Here is a 9,206-nt window from a genome sequence, read left to right on the forward strand (position 1 = left end):
AGCGGCCTGTAGCCGGCCGGCAACCACCCTGCTGTGTCGAGGTGATCATCGCGGCCTCTTCGCCACCACGAGCGCAAGGTGTTCGACCTTTTGCCAACAAAGGTATGGACAGTGGAGACGAGTTTTCTTACCATCACTTCCTTTGTTCACCGGACGATTCGTCATCGGATGATGACGATCTTGTGGTGGCTGCACTGGTCGTTCACGATCATATTCAATGGCAGCTTCCTTGGTACAGGGGGTCAGTCCCTGGCCGTGCTCCCAACCTGAACCGCAACAGGGAGAGAGGCCACACCCTGCTCTATGCAGATTACTTTGCCAACACCCCGCTCTTCAGGCCGGATAAATTTCGTCGCCGTTTTTGTATGGCGAGGCATGTGTTCAATTGTATCCGAGAGGGAGTGGTTGCTCATGACCCATACTTCGAGTGCAAGACGGATGCCCTTGGCAAGCTTGGATTCTCCTCCTACCAGAAATGCACCGCGGCCATCCGCATGCTTGCATATGGAATTCCAGGCGATCTGGTGGATGAGTATGTGCGTATGAGTGAGACAACATGTCTAATGTCAATGTACAAGTTTTGCCAGGCTGTGATCGAGGTCTTTGGCCCAGAGTACTTGAGGCAGCCAACTGCCGCTGATACAGAGAGATTGTTGGCGACCAACGCAGCTAGCGGCTTTCCAGGTATGCTTGGCAGCATAGATTTTATGCATTGGGAGTGGAAGAACTGTCCATTTGCTTGGCAGGGCCAGTACAAGGGGCATGTTAACGGGTGCACTGTCATACTAGAAGCGGTGGCATCACAAGATCTTTGGATATGGCATTCTTTCTTCGGCATGGCAGGTTCTCACAATGATATCAACGTGCTGCAGCGTTCTCCAGTCTTCGCGAGGCTTGCAGAAGGCCACTCCCCACCTGTAAACTTTGAGATCAACGGCCACCATTACAACAAGGGATACTATCTAGCAGATGGTATATATCCTCAGTGGTCAACTTTTGTGAAGACAATCTCGAAACCCCAAGGTGAGAAGAGAAAGAGATTTGCCCAAATGCAAGAGAGTGTTAGAAAGGATGTGGAACGTGCTTTTGGTGTGCTTCAATCCCGGTGGGGTATCGTTCGAAACCCTGCACTCTCATGGGATGAAAGGAAGCTTTGGGAGGTGATGACTGCTTGTGTGATCATGCACAACATGATCATCGAGGATAAGCATGATGAGAGTATCTTCGACCAAGGATTTGATTATCAAGGTGAAAATATTGAGCCCCTGCACTAAGACCCGGCCACATTTGAACAGTTTGCCCAATTCCACCATGAGATGCGTGATTGGCACACTCATGTGAATCTTCAAAATGACTTGGTTGAGCACGTGTGGGATCACATTGGCAACCAATAGATGTATTTGTCCATTTTATGTTCAGTCAAGACAATTTCGATTTGGTTGTAAAACTATTTTATTAAAGACAATTTCAATTGGGTTGTAAAACTATTTTAATTTTCAGACAAATATTTGGGTTCGAAACTAGTTTTAATGCAAATTTGGGAAATTCTTGGCCCTGACGGACAGGATGGGGAAAAAGGATGCGGCCGCGCGCTGGGCGCACGGCCACCGCATCCCAGGACAGGCCCGGACACGACCCCAAATCCCTACCCAAAGGGACAAAAATAGGACAAAACGGACGTCCGTTTGGGGTCGCGGGTGGAGTTGGCCTAAGGAATTCCTTATTTTCTGGGAGCCCATTCGGATAGAACTCCAAAGTTAAGCGTGCTCAGCTTGGAGTAGTGTCAGGATGGGTGACCAACCGGGAAGTTGCTTCCGGGTGCGCACGAGTGAGGACGAAGTGCGCAAAAAAGACTAGTATTAATCTATGGGGCCAGTCTAGATCCCGCCAGGAGTAACGACCACCGGCGGGAGTGTCCGGGGCGTTACAAGTTGGTATCAGAGCCGACCCTCGCGGTTACACGGATGGTTGCGGACAGGTGTGTGGTCATGTTGTTCGTGACGTTTGTGACCCGTCGTGGCACACGGCATGGCACATGTACTAGACTGGAAGCACAGACGTATGTGCCAAGAGGGAACGTTCCTGTGGCCCGACGAGGACGTCGGTTCCTCTGAGTGGGGGTGTATGTGATGGCCTGGCTTATTAGGGATGATAGACTACTCATATCAATAAGGAATTCCTTCTTTTCTGGGAGCCCATTCGGATAGAACTCCAAAGTTAAGCGTGCTCAGCTTGGAGTAGTGTCAGGATGGGTGACCGACCAGGAAGTTGCTCCCGGGTGCGCACGAGTGAGGACAAAGTGCGCAGAAAAGACTAGTATTGATCTGTGGGGCCAGTCTAGATCCCGCCAGGAGAACCGACAACCGGCGGGAGTGAATCATACTGGTGCATCATTCAAGTTGGTATCAGAGCCTTCCCCGACCTTAGGAGCCCCCACTGCTTGATTGAATTAGCTGACGAGTTGAGTCTAGAAAAATGTTTTGAGTCATTTAGGATTATATATATCGGAGAGTTAGGAATTCTTTTTACTCCTCAGTCCCTTCGTCGCTCTGGTGAGGCCTCCTGACGTAGAGTTTTGACTCTTCTCTTCTCAAATTTCACTAAAAGAAATTTAGGATCACGCGGGTATCTTGGAATCGTTCTGATGGTTTTGTGACGAGAATATTGTTCTTGGTGCCTCCTGACATTTAGGGGTTGTGGCAGTGTCCCGGGGAGTTGAGCTCCGAGGTGTTGTCGTCACAATTTTATCGTTGCAGTTCTGGAATACCTGAGTTAGTTTCGCCGACATCGAAAATCTCTTTTATGAAGTTGTTGGTGAGATAACCTCGACGCCACCCAGTACTGGGGCGGGAGTTCGGGAGTATTGCCATAACTCGTATAACGGATGCTTTTCGAAGGTTGAGGTAAATGATTTCCGAAGGTTTCTTGGTTATGTGTTGAAGGATGGATACAGTTGGATGTAGGATTTGTTAGTTTTGGGTGAGATATTATGCTTCCCCTGTATCCCCAACACCTGATTGCATAACCGGAAAATTTCGGAAGTTTATAAGTGGGAATTCAAGTAGCTCTTAGGATATCTTTCCGACGGATATATGATATGAAATTGGGGTTCGACGTCTAGTGGTCCGCCTATTCACGGTTGGTTTTACAGTGGTCTCGTTGTGTCTTAAAGAGTCCTTGGCTATGCCGACTCGGGGACGCTTCGTATGTCATGTGCACTGCCTTGTACATGATGGTGCTCTACGATCGAGCCCGTGTAGGCCCCACCACGAAAACTTCGGATGAAATCTCTATCACATGTTTGTTCCGGCTTATTCTGCAAGCCAATCCTTTGTTTTGTTTTGGTTTGTGGTATTCGAGTTGCTTCGAAGTCAAATGTTGATTCCATACCTTCTCCTAAGCAGTGTTCCCATATTCCTATGTGGATACTAATCCTTCATGATAATCGAGATTGTCATGCCAATTTCTTTTCAACCGGCGTGTTTCTCTTCAAGTGGATCCGATCATTTCAACTTCCGCAAGATCAATTGTCACTTCTTCTCAACGGTGTTTGTTTCATTCGTCTCCAAGTTGCCTTTGTTCTCCCGCCCTCCCACCCTTGTTTATTCAAGGACTCAGATTTCTTAATCAAGTATCCTTTTATTCTTGTGAAGTCTCTCCATCCTTTTCCGTCAATATTTTTGTCCGACGATTCTCATGAAGATTCTAACGGAGCTTCAAGTTCATCGTTCTTCGTTCTTTTCTTCTCCGGTGGATTCAAGTTTTCGGCATTGATCATGTTCTTTTTTTCCTCTCTTCAAATGCTTTCTTATGCCAGTGCACTTCTTAATTATTCACCTCTCGCTATCCATTTGTTCCGGAGTACTGAAGATGTCTCAGAAGATTACCGTTTCCATTCTCAGTTCGCTCAAGTTCTTTTGAGGATGTTATCTCATTCTAGCCATTTAATTCAACCGGTGCACTCTCTCTTTTAAATTGTTCTACGGTGTATCTTTTGAGTGGGCCCTAACCCACAGGTCTTTTTCCAGGATCTTACCTGACTCTTCTTATTTTTCCGGAGCTATCCTAAATTCTTTTCAAAGTTTGTCGTAAGTATGATTCATCATCAGTCATATGTATTTCTCCAAGATCTTTCAAATTCTTTTCATCGTTGGCTCAACCTTTTCCATTCTTCATTCCGGAGTGCCTCAACAATTCTTGGTGGTGTTCTCATCGTCATTCTCAACATTTGAAGATCGAAGAAGATTTTCCTCTAAATCTTGCTCCTTTCTCTTCAAGATTTATGGCTCTAGCTTCGTGCCATCCTCTCTTAATTGTTTTGATTGTGAAAATTCTTTTCACCTATCCGGAGCAATTCAAGAGTCTACTCAGTTTGTTTATTCGGAGCCCATCATCTCAGAATTTATTCATTCTCAGCTTTCAGCTATGGTTCTCCAAATCTTATCGGTGCTTCGTTCAAGTGATCTCTAATCAGTTCGTGATCCCTTCGTTCTCATGTATCTAGATTCTCTCGAGCATCTTCGTTCATTTGAAAATTCTTCCCGGTGATTCGTTATCTTTTATTCGTTCTTTTTCAATTCTTATGGTGGTTCATTCAAGATTCTTCTTACCTTGTTATCATATCAATTCATTTGTTGTTTTCAATTCTACCGGTGGTTCGTTGAAGATTTTCCCAAGTTTGTGCTATATCTATCTTAATCCTTTCTACGAGAATAAGTAGTGTGCAAAATCCATTGCTTGTCATCAATCTAAATTGGTGAAGGATACGCATAACGTAATCCTTATTATTGTTTCATCCAAGGGATTAATTCTTTATTCCGGAGTGGTTCATCATACCACATTCTTGGTTTGAGATGCTTTGTCTTTCCTTCCGGGGTTCCAAGTTTCCACTTTATCTCGTCGCAAAGCTTCATCTAATCATTGCAAGACCTTTCTTTTCTATTGATCATTCCTTTTGTTTACCGGAGTTCTTCATGAAGGTTCTACATAATGGTTCATCAAGGATTAATTCCTTCTCAAAGTGTTCATCAAGATTCTTTTCCGAGGAGCTCAAGTTTTCTTCATCTTGCTATCCGGAGTGCAATTCTTTCAACCGTATCATTGGAGCTGGTATTATGTCATTCTTGATAATTTGAGTTCATGTTTCATGATTCACATGTTGTTAAGAATGAGGTATTTCGAATCCACCAACCTCTTCGTTGGAGTTATCTGGTGCCATGTTTCACCTAAAGCTTTCCCTAAGGATTGTTGCTATTTATGGTGCTTATAAATGATCCAAGTTCTTCTTTTATCCTCCCGGTGAAATAAGTTTCTCGTCTCCTTGTTCTTATCAATCCAATTCTTTTCCCGTGAGTGGTTGGTTGTCACCTCATATTTTGAGATGTATTCTATAAGACCATACCAAGCATATTCTTTTCTTTGTTGGTGTTCCAACAACTCCGTTCGACCCTTCTCCTAAAGATGCCTTTTCAAGCTCTTTTGTGGCATAAGTTGGCATTTTCTTCTCCATTCTTTTCTTTCAATTATCTATCTTCTATTTTCTTTCTTCCGGACGACTTGTGATGTTGCTCTTTTCAATCATCATCTCGTATTGTGAAGATCATCTTTCTTTCTTTGCTTGCCCATTTAACCGGAGTGTGCCCACTGCTCAAGTTCTTTTCATCTTATAAAGTTTCTTTTCAATTTTCAACCGGAGTGCTGCCCGAAATTGTTCTCCCTTGTTCCTCTTTTCTAACGGAGTGTTTTCAGCTTCATCATCTCCGTTGTATGCTTCTCTCGAATGGCTTAACCTTTTCAAGGTTCTTTGGTCTCACTCGTTTGTCAAAGAAGCAACTTAATTTTACCTCTTCTCTTTCTCTTCCGTTTGCACTCCGGTGCCATTCTAGATCTCGAGACGAGATCCTCTCATAGTGGTGGAGTGTTGTGACGCCCCAAGACCGGAGCTTCAGATGCCTTCCAGGGTTTCCGGGTTTCGTCGTGTGATTTGTTTGGTTCATTGCATTCATCATTGCATCATGTGCATTGCATCATGTCATCATGCCATCATCTCATAAATCTTCTGCATCTCAACTAAATAAATTGTGTGGATCTTTGATCCATTTAAATCGAGGGAAGAGTGACTTCTCTTTATAACATATCCTCCTAATATTTAGGGAGTTATTATAAATATTCCATTAATTTGGAATCACCAAAACACACTTGCAAGTAATTCCCCAGGCCTTTGTCACCACACATCTTGACCTCAAACTTTGTCCATAAATTCATTCATCATATTTCGGAGCTCCACCAAAAATCCGAACATTTTGGACCTTCCCAACCCTCACTTCCTATTCAAATCATTTGAATTTCAATCAAATGAGTTTGAATTTAAATATCTCAATCTTGGCCTTTTCTATTTTTCTCGGAACAAGCACATTTTTGCGACCTCAAGAAAATTATCCTCATGCCCAGATTCCATCCCTAACTTCTCTTTCTTTTCTTTCTCTTTTTTGTTTTGTTTTTAAATGGAAAAAGAGAATTTAGAGAAAGGGAGAGAGAGGAGGGAAGTCAGCCCACCTGGGCCTTCCATCCCCACCGGCCTGTTAGACCTCCTCCCAACTGGGCCTCCCGTGCCGGCCCATCTAATCCTAACCCTAGCCCAGAACACCCCCTCCCGACCCCCTGTCTCTCCCCCTCGCTTTCCCCTTACGCTGCCAGGGAGGACCGAGCCCGATCCCACTTCTCTCCTCGTTTCCCTCCTCCTCACACGCACGCACCAGGGAGAGGGATCCCGATCCCCATGGCCACGCCTCCTCGCGCCTTCCCTTGCCTCTGCCATGTCGGCCTGCACCGCCACCATCGGGCAACCCTCCACTGCCGCCACCATTCACGCCCGCACAGCACCCGGAGCGGCGCTGCTTCCCTGGAGGCCGCGCCCCAGCAAACTCCTCCGTCGCCCCTCCGTCGCCTCCCCGCCATGGCGCCCGCGCCACCAGCAGAGCCGCACTAACAGCGCCACCGGCAACCCCTTTTCCTCTGCTGTGGTGCGCCGTTCTGGCCAGTGAGCCCATTTCCTCGAGCTGCTTCATCACCCGCGACCTCCTCCTCCTGGCTATGCTCCGGCCCGCCTAGTCCCATCGCCTCCAGTGCCTCAAGTCCCGCACCCGAGCCCTCTGCTCGAGCAGGAGCTCCGCCCCCCTCGTTCCGCGCCAAGGCCGATGTCGTCCACCTTCGTCTTCTTCTGCTGCTTCACCGGTGAGCACAGGCCGCCGCCGCGTTGCCTTGCCTTCACCTCCCGGTTTCGTCCGTGAGAACGTTTACCGTCACTTGGGTTCGACAAGATGCCGAGTATTCCTACGTTTGCCATGTACATCTACACCAAGACCGGACCGTCAAGTACCGTGGGAACGTTTGTACCTCTACCGTCGCCGTGGATCTGATAAGTACCCCTACAACAAGTGTACCTCTACCGTCGTCTTTGGAATCACTAAGAATGTCAAGTACCCCTTCGAGATGACGGGACCGGCAATGTCGAATGACCCCAAGTACCTCTTCGAAATGACCGAGTACCATTATCGTCGGACGCTCGAATGACTACAGACGAAACATCAAGTTCCTCGATGAACCATGTACGACTACTGTTTCTCGTGGACTCACCTAAGTACCACGTAATGGACGACCCTCCAAGTTACCGTTGCCATGTACGGCTACCATCGCCTTGGAGATGTTGGGTTCATCAAGTCCCTCTTCGGAAAAGAACCACTACTTCCCTCAACGTCCCGAGAACGTCTACTTCCTCTACACCGCATCGAACTTGAACCCCTCCGATAACGCACGCTTTGAAGGTATAACCGCCGAGACGATGACCCGTGGGCCGAATGCATATGTTGTATGAAATGCTCGTGTTTGCTCCGTGTCGAGTTGTTCGGTGCACGTTGCCCCTCTTTTGCCTTGCCACCGACATGTGGGAACCCCGTAATCGGGAGCACCCCACCATCCTTGCATGACACGCTCCCGTCACTTCCTTTTGCACTGGTATCCCCGTGGGCTACCGGATAACCGACATGTTGCCGTGGCATCATTTTTGGATTCATCGCCGTGGCACCCCTTTCCTTTCCACCACGGTGACAAATGCTTCATATTGCTCTTGTCAACTTTTAATAAAATTGCATAAACTTGATCATGTCATCCGCATCATGTTAACAACATTAAGATGGTTTAAATTGTTGTTTGCGTTAATTTACTAATGCATATGGGGATTTACCGGATTTGTTGTTTGCTATATCCGGCTCCATTTAAATTGTTTAGATAGATAATCCCTTTATGTTTCACCTCTTGACATGCTTAACAACATTTAATATTGTTGGGTACATAAACGAGATCAAACTAAATAACTTGAATGTGGTGTTTCGTCAATATACAACGGAGTTGCATATTGAGCTCCACTTAATTTGTAGGGTTGTTTGTGCACTTTGCCATGTCATGCATATTTAAACCGGACATGCATCATAATTGTTTGCGCATCATGCCATGTTATGTGTTGGTTGTTCACTATGTTGTTTGCTTCTTTCCGGTGTTGCTTCCTTGGGTTAGTTTCGATAAGGTCGTGTTTGTGAGGATTCGTTTGACTTCGTCCGTTTGTCTTCTTCATGGACTCGTTCTTCTTCCTTGCGGGATTTCGGGCAAGATGACCATACCCTCGAAATCACTTCTATCTTTGCTTGCTAGTTGCTCGCTCTTTTGCTATGCCTATGCTGCGATACCTACCACTTGCTTATCATGCCTCCCATATTGTTAAACCAAGCCTCTAACCCACCTTGTCCTAGCAAACCGTTGTTTGGCTATGTTACCGCTTTGCTCAGCCCCTCTTATAGCGTTGTTAGTTGCAGGTGAAGATTGGAGCTTGTTCCATGTTGGAACATGGATATTTTGTTGGGATATCACAATATCTCTTATTTAATTAATGCATTTATATACTTGGTAAAGGGTGGAAGGCTCGGCCTTATGCCTGGTGTTTTGTTCCACTCTTGCCGCCCTAGTTTCCGTCATATCAGTGTTATGTTCCCGGATTTTGCGTTCCTTACGTGGTTGGGTTATAATGGGAACCCCTTGACAGTTCGCCTTGAATAAAAATCCTCCAGCAAGGCCCAACCTTGGTTTTACCATTTGCACTAACAACCTATAACCTTCCCTTGGGTTTTCGCGAGCCCGAGGGTCATCTTTATTTT

The sequence above is a fragment of the Triticum dicoccoides genome, chromosome 4A (genome assembly GCF_002162155.2).
Source record: "Triticum dicoccoides isolate Atlit2015 ecotype Zavitan chromosome 4A, WEW_v2.0, whole genome shotgun sequence".
Classification (NCBI taxonomy): Eukaryota; Viridiplantae; Streptophyta; class Magnoliopsida; order Poales; family Poaceae; genus Triticum; species Triticum dicoccoides.